This window comes from Neoarius graeffei, chromosome 15 (genome assembly GCF_027579695.1).
Source record: "Neoarius graeffei isolate fNeoGra1 chromosome 15, fNeoGra1.pri, whole genome shotgun sequence".
NCBI classification, from domain to species: domain Eukaryota; kingdom Metazoa; phylum Chordata; class Actinopteri; order Siluriformes; family Ariidae; genus Neoarius; species Neoarius graeffei.
In genome coordinates, this window is record NC_083583.1 from 3536200 (window position 1) to 3550352 (window position 14153).

Below are 14153 nucleotides of genomic sequence, written 5' to 3' on the forward strand. Positions count from 1 at the left end.
CCTATGCAGAACAGCAGTGGTGATAGCGCAAAAAATTTTTTTTTATATATATATATATATATATATATATATAATATGAAAAATAGAAAAGTATTTTAGTAAAGTAAAAAAAAAAAAAACCAGCTGCTTATCCCTTCACATCAGTCAGTGTTGAAGTGCAAAAAGTCAGTCAAACATGTAAACATTGCACACAATACACATTAAGAACTTCAAATGAAAAAGAGAAATAAATAAAAATGGGAAGAACTGTACTGAAACAAAAAAGTTTTAAATCGAGTCAACTTTCTTATATTTGAGACATGTAAAGTTTCTTTACCTGACATGTTTGTACGGTGTAGCTTCCGTCTCCCTCAGAGGGTCACACTGGTGTTGGGGTGTGACGTGCTGATTAAAGCATGTCACACGCCAACACCAGTGTGACCCTCCGAGGAAGACGGAAACTACACAGTCCAAACATGTCAGGTAAAGACAAACTTTACATGTCTCAAATATAAGAAAGTTTACTTGATTTAACAAGAAGACAAAATGAACTCAAAGTTTTTCTACCAATTTTTCAAAAAGACCCAAAAAGCGCTCCGTCTTCTCCTCGGTCTCCTCATGGCGCTTCTGCGCCTTCTCACTCTCCTGTGCAAGGAAATTTATCAAGTCTAACTTCCTCCTCTTCTTTGGGGACAGGGTTGGGGGAATAGGAGCAGGGCTAGAGGTAGTAGATGTGTCAGCATCAGAGGTGCTGGCTGCCATGGGAAAAAAGGTGTCTGAGGAGGGCCCGGCGATTTCCTGAAATGAAGAAAATATTACATTTAGTAGATGCTTTTTTCCAAAGCGAGAAAAAAATGTGAAGGTATTTTAGTCCAGAATTGGTTGGTGTGTACAATTCAAGTAAGCTGAAATATAGTTTTTGAAAACAAAAAGAATAACATACTGGTTTGCATTCCACAACGTTAAACCATACACATTATCAGTCTTTACAAAGACCACCAAAAAATAATCCATGGCAGCATCTTTACCATCAGAAGAAGTGTGGGATCAGCATCAGGACAAAATGATTCCACTACCACTGGAGGGTCAATGGATGGCCTGGATCCCAACACCTCGTGCATGTCCTCAAAAAACTGCCATGTGCACGCAGTTGTTTGGCCCTCATCTGTCCCACTCCCAGAGAGTGGATTTTTCAGCTCCTGCAGTAAGCAAATAGAAATTTGTATTTATGAAAACATCCTTGCATTGCTAACTGAAAATCATTTGAATAATACATTCATCCAACTACTAGAACGACATTGCTGCCCACATACCTTATACTTCTTTTTCAAGTTCTCCCACTTTTTTGATGCTTGCTGGGAGGTCACCTTTCCCTCCAGGCCAAGCTCCTTGATCAGCGTCCTGTATCATAAATATGAGGAGTGATGTAAACACTGAAGAGCAAGCTAATGTAGGGTGTGATTTGTTAACTAACACCACTGAATGGGATATCTTTGGCGCTTCGTGCACCACATCCGACAGAATGAGGTGTCAGAACACTCATGTAAACAATAAAAGCGAGAATAACAGAACAAAATGTATGCAGTCAAGCAACCGAAAACAATACTCACTCCCAAAGCTTTTTAGCAGCAGCTTTGGATTTCAGAAATCGCTGCTCATTCTCAGCTCGAAAGCGAATCAAGCGGCGTGTTTCCTCTGGATTCCCTAGTTCAAGTACACAGGGATGGGAAGCTGGTTAACGTAACGACAACAGAAAAGCAGATCCTCTGTTGTTTGTAATTACTTGAGCTAACTGCTAAATAACAACTTTGTTCACAATTTTCATTGCATCAACCGATCACACAACGTTAATGTTATAGTACGTTAACGTTAATAGGCTAGTTAACACTATTGACGTAGTAATAGAACGGTTATAACAACTTACGTAAATAATGGAGAAAATACTTACATTTATGACAATCTTTTGCCGCGGGAACCGCCATCTTTCTGAAATCCGCATGAAATCTCGCTGAAATCCGCATGGCATTGTGGGAAATCACTCAAACCCCTTCGTTCGGAGTCAGCTCCAGGAAAATCTCCGTTTGGAGGGGTACAGAAGCCCTACCCCTTCCCCTACCCCTCCGCGTTAACTGGGATTGGGATACCCCTACCCCTTCACGTGAACGCGCAAAATGGAGGGGAAGGGCCAAGGGGTAGGTCCAAGGGGTGAAATGGGATTCGGCCTAAGTATAGCAACAACAAAAATTGTAAGGGGGGGCGCTGTTGTTTATTTGCTCTCCGAGGGGGGGCTGACTCTCCCACACTTTGAAAACCCCTGGTTTAGAGAACCGATTCTCTCGATCCGTTAACGAAGTGCAAAATGAGTGATTCACTTCAGTGGAAGCGAACAGAGCCGCGTGCAACACCCGCACCGGATTAGGCCAAAAAAAAAAAAATGTTTCCGGTAACTTGACCGATTGAGGACGTTGCAGTAGTGCACATTATGCAGGTGTGTTTAACGTCAGCAAAACAGCTATTATATTGGGTAGTGGAGCTGAGTCTAACATTTGACTTGCCACGAAACACCTGCATAATGTGCACTACTGCAACACATACAACACATCTGTCCCGCACTTACACTTTGTTGAATTAATTCAATATCATAGTCGCCACTGAAGTCCACTCGATCCTTGTTTACCGTCAATGGATCAGTCACTCGTCAAACAGTCCGCCAGAATCCGAGTAGGAAATGGCCACAACAGCCTCCGGGGGAATCGCTGAGCGTAGCTGTCAGTCAAACACAAGTTAGCCAATGGGAATGCATTCCTGGACAGCCCACCCACACGTGAAGTTTGTGCCAAAACTGCAAGCAAAAAGTCAGGGAGCGCAAACGAGAAAGCTGGAATCGCAACCAAAATAAATTACGTCAAACAAAACTGAGAAAGACGCGGAACAAAAAAAGGTTTCTGAAGAGTAATAGACTGATATTTTGCACGATTACATGAATAATTTGTTTGCCAGTCTCAAAAAATTGACTTGTATTTTGATTTGTCATTTTTGTTTGATATTTCAAAAGTATTGTATGAACATTTTGGCACAATTTATTCCATATGATTGTGTTGTTTGTTTGTGTAATAATAGCAGTTGTCATTAATATTGAAAAAGAAGTTGTTGTCCGGATCTATATCGTTTTCTATATCCAGTAAATTATAATCGGAATATTGAAAGGTTTTTAGCTCCATATTGTTATGATCAGGAATCCTTTGAGATGTACCATCATTAACTCCAGATGCAGGTGAAGGAGTTATTTCCGACGATGTCATAGTTGTGTGTTGCAAATAATTCATCATACTCCTTACAGTCCGGTTTATGGTGATTATTGGTACCTGTCCAGCTCCTCCATGGTCTTGATGACCACAACCTTGGCTTGCTCTGGCGTTCCGTTAAGCTTAATTAACATTTTACAATTATTGGTCCATGTGCTTTGAATCTTTCCCTGTCTTTTCAAGTTGCGTGCCTTTCTTGCAATGTCAGAGGTTCGTTTTATAAGATGCTCATTTATGAAGACGTCTGTCCCTTTCAATTTCCTTCCCAGTTTCAGCAATGCAGTCTTGTATTTTCTGTTTATGAATCTCATGATTACGGCCGGTGTATTTCTGTCATTTCTCCGGGGCAAAGTATGGCATGCCTCCACGGTGTTTAAATCCACTTCAAAGCCCTTTGAGTGGAGGAAAGCAGCCACCTGTTGCTCTGTCGATCGGTCATCCTGCTCACCGGGCTCCACCCCGTTGTCAGTGGTCACTGCCTGGGCATATGACCGGGGTTTAATGCGGAGCCCGGTGATGATCACATCCTTGATCCTTGAGTACTGCTCCAGATCCGCCACTCTGTTCTCCAGTTCCGCCAGACGCCGGTCTTTCTCGGCGTTCTGGATCCGGAGAGCCTTCACCTCCACCAGCTCCAGGATGCCTTTCTGCTGCTGTTTAACAGCAGAAATCTCCTTAGCCAAAAACTCCAGGGTCGTCTTGAGTTCCTCACCCTCCTCTGCTGTCATTGCCCTCTCCCGCGGCATGCTGCTGCTAGGTAACGATGCCCAACGCCGGGTCAGCTGTTTGCAGCTGTTTTCTTAGCCACCGGCTAGTTAGTTTGTAAACTAGCCAACTATCGTGCAAGTCCAGTTCCAAATCAGCGTCGTAAACCAGGCACTGTCCACTGGCCGAAATCCAAAATCACTAGTCGAGAATCAGTAGTCAAATTAACTTAGAAATATAGTCCGAAGCCGAGCAACACACACACAAGCGAACGAGCACCACACACCAAGTTTTAGTATTTCATGTTACCTGAAACACACTATTTTTTTTTTGGCCTAAGGGCGGAGAGTCTCGTGCTCTTACTGACACTCACATCTTTTATTCCGCCGCTTTTAATGCTGCATTTTTCTGGCGGTGCGCACGAGAACATACAGGGACAAAATGGCGCCTGGGGGAAAAAAGGCAGCGCGCGGAGAAAGAACATTCAGCTGATATTAGCCAGCTAGCTAGTTAGCAAAGCTCACGCGGGAATATCGACAAATAACCTGAAGAACTCCACAACTCCTCATTTATGAAACGCGTTTAGTGAGTGGAATATCTGACCGGTGTTTATTAGCGTAGCTTTTTGCTGTTTTTATCAGGTTGTGTTATGATAATGTTGGCCTCAAGCGTTAGCTCCATAGCCTAGCCGGTGGGCTCTCTGCAGCGCCGCAAGTTATTTCTCTGACGCAAACATGGCCGCCAGGAAATATATTTACAAAAAAATGAGTGTGTGTGTGGTAAATCACACCATTTTCACCCACTAGTGCACGATTTAAAGAGTTCTAGAAAACATTATTTAAAACCCGACATCCCGGAGCCGGGAAAAACCCAAAATGGATCCCACTCACCTTCTTAGCTGCACTCTGCACAGGAGTCTGAGGAGAAGTCTGGAAAGATGTTGAAAGATTTATTCTTGGATTCACAGACAAAAAAAATCCAAAGGATAACATGTGTTGTCACTAACATTTCAGAAGTTGACATTCTGATAAACTCGTCACTTCCCGATATCCGAATGAAAAGACGACGTGAACAAGTATCTTAAAAAAAATTATTTGGATGTTTTCTGCAGACAGTTGGTGGCAGTTCATGATGATAATGATTATTTACGTATCAGAATTTTTTTTCTCATCGACTCAAAATATTTTCAGGTTGGTTACATCATATATTCCGTGTTTGCGTATATATTTAAGTCAACTCGTATTGGCGTATTTCAGATGGTGAAAAAAATTTTTACGCAGAAATCGTAAGGGTAGGCAGGTCTGTGTGTTACTAGTGTGTTTGCAGCACTAATTTTTATTTCATATTTATTTTTATGTTGATTATATATTGAATATTTCAGACTCAGTTCAGTAGTATTTCATTAGTAGCCTTTGACTTAACTGGTATTTATTTATTTTATATTTATTTCATATGTTGATTTTTTCAGAGTGTTCAATTTTCAATAAATCGTGTCAAGTTTAAAAGTGTTGTGCATCCTCTTACTAGTATAATATTTTAGCATGCCAATTAAGGACAACACGATAGCATATCGGCCCTAAATATCGGTCCAAAAAAAATCGGCAGCTCATATCGGCCATCGGCTGACTCTGACCTCTAAATATCGGTATCGGCTTTAGAAAAACCCATATCGGTCGACCTCTACATGGAAGGCTCACACTGCTATGCTAGTAGATAAAATTTCAAAAACTATTGGGATTATGGGAAAAATTAGACACTTTCTAACACAGAGAACCCTTAATATATAACAGCTTGATCCACCCTTACCTCATCTATTGCAATATTGTTTGGGGATGTGCCTACAGAACTTCCCTTCACCCTATATTAATACTACAGAAAAAATTTGTACGTATTGCCACCGGTTTCAGATACTACACTCACTCATCACCGCTGTCTGAAAAGCTTAGAATTTTGAATATTTTGGATATTAACAGATTTCAACTAGCTCTTTTCACAGCTCAATTCACAAATCTCAATCTGCCTGACACTTTTGACAACTTTCTTAAATTTTCGTTCAGTTTCACAATTATCTAATTCGCCAAAGCACTCAATTACACATTCCCCTATTCAGAACTTCCTTGGCCCAAATGAGTGTGAAATACAAATGCATCAATGTATGGAATGATCTTCCCCTCTCCCTAAAGAGTTTTACCTCTATGATAACTTTCAAACGTAACCTTAAAAACCATCTGCTATCCAATCCCAACCACTTCTAAATCCTCTATTTCATCATATGGTTTTTGATTTATAGTGTTAATGCATTTTCATCTTGCATTTTTTGTCACTGTTATTGATTTAATTGTATATGCTTATTCTGCAATCCATTGAACTGTATAGAGATCTTGCAGTCACGTGACCGGAAAGTACACAACGACCGGATTTTGAACTGCCAGCGGAATACCCGGACGTGTATAATTACCTCATTAACTTTCCCTGGCTGTTCAGTGGTGAAGCACTGCGTGCTTATAAATCTCTGGACAGTTATCTTTACAGAAATTCAGGATTCGTCAGCGACTCAGATGTGGCATCTTGTAAACAAGAATCCTCATTGGATGGGTAAGTCACTTAAGTATTGAGTATAGCACTGACCAGCCGATTATAGAATAGAATAAGGTAATTCCAAATCGTCCGTCTTGTTTACCTGGCGTTGGAGAGGTAGAGGCTTGGCAGTGGAGATTTGAGTGGCTGTTTTCTGAGCTTAGTCAACAGGCCGGCTCTGCAGCCTCGCTTTTGCTTCGGCTCCCGGCACCGCCTCCTTCGCTTTGCTTCCGATAATCCACGGAGACCCCGCTGGTCTCGCTATCTCGTCCGGAATGTTTTTTTTTTCTCGTCCGGAATGTTGTGCATGCGATGGAAATCGCTACAAACCGTCATTTTCTGCTGGAAACCAATGTCCAGTAAGTCCATACGGTTGTAGTGGATATTGAAGTCCGGTACAGACGAACACCACGCAAAAATACACACAAAAAACAAAAAACGTGCACAGGTAGGGAGAGCTTGTAGCCGCAGCCGTTGTAGTAGAATTGTATATAGTAGGGTTTTCCAGAAGAAAAGGTAGAAGTAAAAGTAGAAGTAGAAGGCGGAATATGGCGTTTGACCGACACGATGGCGTCTGTCACAATCTGGATCGGCTGTGACGTCACATGCAAGTGCTCCATTAGATTGTTATATTTATGTTCTGCTAAGTCATCTGAGAATTCATTAGTATTGTGATTAGTATTTGTTTAATTTAAAGGAGGAGGGCTTAGCATAAGCCTTGTTGTGCTTCTCTCCTCCTGCACTTTAAAAAAAATCATTTCATTTCTTCTGTTTTTTGTGCCAATAAACAAACAAAAAACAACAATCTATGACTGTGTGTGAAGAGACAGAAAAAGAACCCGGGGAGATGTGTACCTGTGGGACTGCTGCTGAGCTGAGACGAGACGCTCTGGCTGGCCAGCATGGTGTGAATATTTGAAGTTGCAGGGAAGTAATCCAGATCCTTGTTTTTGCGTTTAGGGGGTCGTTTCTGTAACTGCTGTTTGACCTGGCCATACTCAGTAGGGTGCTTGTTCTGCAGGTGTCTAATGAGGTTGGTGGTGCTGCCCTGGTGCCAGAGCTTCTCCATGCACAGTAAACACAGTGCCACCTTCTCCTGGTCCACGTTGTGGTAGTGAACCTACGCTGCGCTCCACTTGTGAGAGGTTGAAGTTTGGGTCTGGGTGGGGATGCCGTCCTGAGTCCCTCTGTGCGCTCCTTTTGTCGGCGCTTCTCCCGCAGCGGCACACGGGATTCCTTGGCTCGCCCCTTCCATCTCCTTGTTTCCCACCGAGACCTCGACCTGCTGCTTGTCTATCACGACGGTCACTGGGCAGGCGGAGAGGTGAAAACATGGTCACGCCGATATCCCAGAGACGGTCATGAAAAAAGGAGGAGAGTTCATCCCATTAACATTAAATATTCAGAGTCATTTTAACTGAACTGGATAATAAATAAGTATATTAATGGAGCTCCTGAGCTGTGGATTCTGACTGAAACAGGAGTTTGAGTTCTAGTTCCGAGGCGCTCTTTAGACAGTCGATTCGATACATCTCCATTCGGTCGCTGTAGAGAACCGATTCTCTCGATCCGTTAAGAAGTTCAAAATGAGTGATTCACTTTAGCGGAAGCGAACAGAGCCGCGCGCGACACTCGCACATTGATTTTAATTTACTATTTAAAATGAGAGAGGGGGATATTGAGGAGGTGAGCCAAGGTGCAGAAAACTATATTGGAGTGGGTATGGAACTCGCACCTGCAGGTTTTCACAGATGGATCCAAGGATCCTGAGTGTGGAAGAGCTGGGTTTGGATTCTATGTGCCTATGCTCAGGTCCAGCAAGGAATGCAGATCTCAAATAGGATATCTGTCTTCGCAACAGAGTTAATGGCTCTAATTTGGGCTCCATGGTGGATAGAGGAAGTGAGACCAGAAAACGTGGTAATATACTCGGACTCCGCTGCTGCTCTGATGGCCTTGAAGCATGGGACATCGGAAGCACGGCCTGATTTAATAAACGAAGCATTAATGTCTAACATAGGATAGAGAAAATAGGTTGCAAATTGGGCCTGCTATGGGTGCCAGCACATGTTGGGGTAAAAGGCAATGAGATGGTGGATAAAATAGCAAAATCTACACCAACAAGACCAGAAGAGGAGTTGAGTAATTTACTTGGCAGAACGAATGGAACAGTGAGGGGGGAAAAAAGGAAGGTGCTACTTCTCTATTCAGAAGTATGTTAAGAAAAAAAGTATTCATATCAGTGGGGATAGAAAGGGTATTTCAAAATTAACAAGGCTAAGGCTGGGACACTGTGGCCTAAACAGCAGCCTAAAGATAATTGGTAAACATCAAGATGGGCTATGTGACTGTGGCAGTGCAGAGACTACACAGCATGTCCTTTGACACTGCAAAAAATACAGCGAAGAAATAAATTGTTTATTGAGGTAGCTGATAGAGGGGTTTCTTCTTTTTCTTTAAAGACACTTCTGGGTCAAAACGAGAACCATCTGCTCATAGAAAAGAAAATTCTGTAATTTCTGCATGCTATGGGTCTATATCCCCGTATTTAAAGGTGGAAGTGACTGTTACGTTATGTTAATTGCGGGCGGCAGTAATACAACGTAAAGCATCTAAACTGCCGGAAATCCAAAAGAAGAAGAAGAGACACTCGCACCGGATTAGTGCGGAGAGTCTCGCGCTCTTACCGACACTCTCAGCTTTTATTCCGCCGCTTTTAATGCTGTATTTTTCTGGCGGTGCGCGCGAGAACATACAGGGACAAAATGGCGCCTGGGGGAGAAAAGGCAGCGCGCGGAGAAAGAACATTCAGCTGATATTAGCCAGCTAGCTAGTTAGCAAAGCTCGCGCGGGAATATCGACAAATAACCTGAAGAACTCCACAACTCCTCATTTATGAAACGCGTTTAGTGAGTGGAATATCTGACCGGTGTTTATTAGCGTAGCTTTTTGCTGTTTTTATCAGGTTGTGTTATGATAATGTTGGCCTCAAGCGTTAACTCGATAGCCTAGCCGGTGGGCTCTCTGCAGCGCCGCAAGTTATTTCTCTGACGCAAACATGGCCGCCGGCAAATATATTTACAAAAAAATGAGTGTGTGTGGTAAATCACACCATTTTCACCCACTAGTGCACGATTTAAAGAGTTCTAGAAAACATTATTTAAAATCCGACATCCCGGAGCCGAGGGGCGGCACGGTGGTGTAGTGGTTAGCGCTGTCGCCTCACAGCAAGAAGGTCCGGGTCCGAGCCCCGTGGCCGGCGAGGGCCTTTCTGTGTGGAGTTTGCATGTTCTCCCCATGTCCGCGTGGGTTTCCTCCGGGTGCTCCGGTTTCCCCCACAGTCCAAAGACATGCAGGTTAGGTTAACTGGTGACTCTAAATTGAGCGTAGGTGTGAATGTGAGTGTGAATGGTTGTCTGTGTCTATGTGTCAGCCCTGTGATGACCTGGTGACTTGTCCAGGGTGAACCCCGCCTTTCACCCGTAGTCAGCTGGGATAGGCTCCAGCTTGCCTGCGACCCTGTAGAACAGGATAAAGCGGCTACAGATAATGAGATGAGATGAGATCCCGGAGCCGGGAAAACCCAAAATGGATCCCACTCACCTTCTTAGATGCACTCTGCACAGGAGTCTGAGGAGAAGTCTGGAAAGATGTTGAAAGATTTATTCTTGGATTCACAGACAAAAAAAATCCAAAGGATAACATGTGTTGTCACTAACATTTCCAACATGGTCCAGAGAACCCTCTATGCATCTCTCTCAAACTGCTCCTTTTTCTCCAACTCCGCGCTTTTCTGCTCCAGGATCCTCTGCCTGTCACTCCTCCAGTCAACTACTGACACAGACAAAATTTAAATTCACAAAAAATATGTCTTTACGGAGTTTTAAAACAGCAGGGGACACACACACACACACACCATAAATGAATTATGTGGAAAACCCCCACACCTTTCCACTTCTAAAGTCCACGTAAAAAGCATTTAATCATACACATGACGGGTGTAAAATTATTTTTAAAGCAAGTCAGACTGTAATTTCACTTCTACCCTGCATATCTAAGATTCTCGAGAAATTAATATAAAATCATCTTTTGAAACATTTAAACCAAAGCGATATTCTGTACAAACACCAATATGGTTTTAGGAAGGGATCCTCTACCTCAGGGATTCCCAAACTGTGGTCCGCGCACCACTGGTGGTACTCGAGCTGCCGCTAGGGGGTACGAGAGATTAAAACGGCAATGGCGGATCTATGGTTTTAAAAAAGTTAACTTGCTCACTAATAAGTCATACATAATTTTAAATTGGGCTTTTTATTACGTTAGACAAGAAACCTTTTGTCACTTTTCAATTGTGGATGCAAGTTTTAATTGAAAAATAAATACAGGCTGCCCAACGTATATCCACGTAACTTCCTGTCTGTCATATTTGGCGCTGGCACCTAGCATAATTTTGTCTTTTGTGAAAGATAATGCTAAGATGGAAAACTGACTAAAAACAAGGAAGTTATAATAAAATAGTTAACACTATTTAAAATCCGACATCCCGGAGCCGGGAAAAACCCAAAATGGATCCCACTCACCTTCTTAGCTGCACTCTGCACAGGAGTCTGAGGAGAAGTCTGGAAAGATGTTGCTATAGTAACTCCCGCTCGTCCTCCGAAGGAGTAAAGGGCGCGCGTAAAACAAACGACGCAATGCATTGTGGGAATTTAATCAGAATTACTTTATTAATCCCCGGAGGGAAATTCAGATTTGCAACCAAGCTCCTGAATCAAAGAAGCAAACATGTCTTAAAATAGTCTGAATAAAAATAAAATAAATTTTAAAAAGTTCAATAATTTAAGTAAAAGCAAAATGAAGTGATTTTTATATACAGTGATTCATATATATATATATTGAAAGTACTGAATGAGGCCCTCTGGGCCGAGGTCACGGTATTTCACCATACGGACCGACCTTAAGCTGGTAAATAATCTCATCTCATCTCATCATCTCTAGCCGCTTTATCCTTCTACAGGGTCGCAGGCAAGCTGGAGCCTATCCCAGCTGACTACGGGCGAAAGGCGGGGTTCACCCTGGACAAGTCGCCAGGTCATCACAGGGCTGACACATAGACACAGACAACCATTCACACTCACATTCACACCTACGCTCAATTTAGAGTCACCAGTTAACCTAACCTGCATGTCTTTGGACTGTGGGGGAAACCCACGCGGACACGGGGAGAACATGCAAACTCCACACAGAAAGGCCCTCGCCGGCCACGGGACTCGAACCCAGGACCTTCTTGCTGTGAGGCGACAGTGCTAACCACTACACCACCGTGCCGCCCTGGTAAATAATATATTTATTTTTTTCTTTACCAAATTGTAACAGAAAACGAGAGCGCCCGAAAGGGAAAACTGAGCCGAGCCGCCATTTTGGATCCTCATTCATGGCTGTAATGCAAATTGCTCCCTCTTCAGTATACAAGTGCACTTCCATGGCAGGAAAAACACTACATTCTGCCGCCTATGTAGTCCCCTATTTATACAAATAGGAGTCATTCAGGATTCAGCCATGTTTTTGCTCGGTGTTTTTGCGCGACCAAAGTTCTACAGTATTATGACCTTTATATTGCATAAATAAAGCCATTTGGTGAAACTTTGAAGAAGAGATTGTCCTGGTTTAAAGTTTTTACCTAACGTAATATTATGTATTAGGATAACATGGTCCAAAATGGGCCTCAGTAACTAATGAGATCAAACTGTTAGCAAGTTAGAGGTTTTTAGCTTCCTCCTGAAGTGTTTTCTTTTATTTCTTCTCCCTCAGGGGAGTAAAACTCGCTTTCGCTGTGAACACTGTCGTTATCGCTATCCATGCTGTAAAATTAATGCTATTCTCCTGAGAAATGCTGGCAAAATTTATAAGGTTTTTGTTAATCTTATAAATAAATCTTATAAAGATGAATGTTGACAAAAAATGCGACTATGTTTGTTGTTGTGAACGAGCGAGTCGCCAGAGGTCCGTAACCGGGGTCTGTACTGTAGGATACGGACCCGCTCGCCAGCCAATCAGAGCGCAGGGTTTGGACCGCGAAAAAAATAAAACACATGTATTGCACCTGGGCCCTGTACTACGAACGGAGGTTAACCTACCCAGAAGTAACCCAGGGTTCCCCCGCTAAACCGGGGTTGACAAAACCTGGTTATCTTGTTTGGGGTTAAACGGTACTACGACACCAGTTATGAGGTTGATTTGTTGAACCTGGTTTAACCTAATCAGGGTTAATGCGCGTTCACGTTAAAGGGGAGGTTATCAGCGCAAATCCCCGCTGTTCACAATGGCACGGCCGCCGTACTTCACGGAGGAAGAATGCGCTGTCATAATGCAAAGCTACGAGGAGTTCAAAACAACATTAAGAGCAAAATCTAACACAGCGGCTGCCAATAAGGAGCGGCAAGCATGTTGGCAACGAATTGCCGATCGGGTAAATGCGCAAGTACATTCTCCCTTCTACATGTTCCAGAACAGAAGTATAGGAGGAGAGAAGCTTCATGATCAATCACAAGTCACAGAAAATGGTCCTTCGACGTGGCCCCAGTCTTATATAGCTTGTTTAATGTCCGAAAAATCCTGAATAAAATTTGGTATGGTAAATTCATGGAGTCGCTACTTAAGCTGATATGTGCACAGAGTCACATGAATTAGGATGACTGACTGTTCAGTCCCTGTGACTAAGTTGGTGTATGTCCTGTGAACATTTCAGAGGCAACAGCAGTGCCAAACGCACCTGGCAACAGGTGAAAATGAAATATAAAAACATCATTCATAATGGTAAGTGTGTGTGTGTGTGTCGTTCTTTTTCTGTACTGTGTTTCAGATGAAAAAGCTTTTGCCCAAGGACAAGAAGTAGGCTAAACAGCATTTGCCTTTTATTTATTCAAGTTTTATCTGTTTGCCTAATAGTTCAAATTGTTTTGTATATAGTTTATAATGTTGTTGTGTGATATTAATGATAATATTGTGGGAAAACTACTTTGCATGGACGTTCATTTAATTTATTCTATCGTCATTTTGTTTGTTCTATTTTTGTGTATTTTATTTATCTGTTTGTCTAGTTGTATCTATTTTTCTAATAATATATTTTTTGCATTGTTTGTTTTTTCCTATTAAAATAATCTTGTTCTTGTTATAACTTTATCTATTTATCTGACTGTTTAGTTGTATCTATTTTTGTTAATTTCAATATTTTTAATATAGAAAGTTTGTTTTTTTCTATTAAAATGTTCTTGTGTGATAACTAGTTCTTGTGTTATATTTATTGTAGTTGTATCTATTTTGTATCTCAGACTTAAATATTTTTGTAAAACAAGTGTTTTTCTATAAAATATTCTTGGGTTCTTGGTAACTATGTTCTTGAGTGGGTTCTTTTTTTTTTTACAGAAAAGCTGTTCTGCATGGACATTCATTGAAGCCCTCATTGTTTGTTTTTTAATGGTTATTTATGAGCGTTTAGGGGTTACAGTAATGTAAGTCTAGGTTGCTTTATATAAAAGGTATGTCCAGAAATATTGATGTCACTGTCTAAGCAGAGGGATCTGGCTT

The 14153-nt window shown here is 42.1% G+C and overlaps 1 long non-coding RNA gene across 12 annotated transcripts; it reads right to left on the bottom strand.

Annotated features, from left to right (window-relative positions):
- Positions 1-537: 537 nt before the first annotated feature.
- Positions 538-11992, bottom strand: LOC132899110 (uncharacterized). Of its 12 annotated transcripts, none has more exons than XR_009656640.1 (9): positions 11147-11992; positions 10286-10397; positions 10170-10208; positions 7422-7874; positions 4880-4918; positions 1590-1683; positions 1293-1380; positions 1008-1178; positions 538-777 (listed from the first exon to the last, which is right to left on the bottom strand). It is a non-coding gene; the product is annotated as an uncharacterized LOC132899110 (long non-coding RNA). The 12 variants fall into 12 exon arrangements; XR_009656639.1 differs by having other exon boundaries at positions 6670-7874; XR_009656637.1 differs by having other exon boundaries at positions 6448-7874.
- Between the last annotated feature and the right edge of the window lie 2161 nt (positions 11993-14153).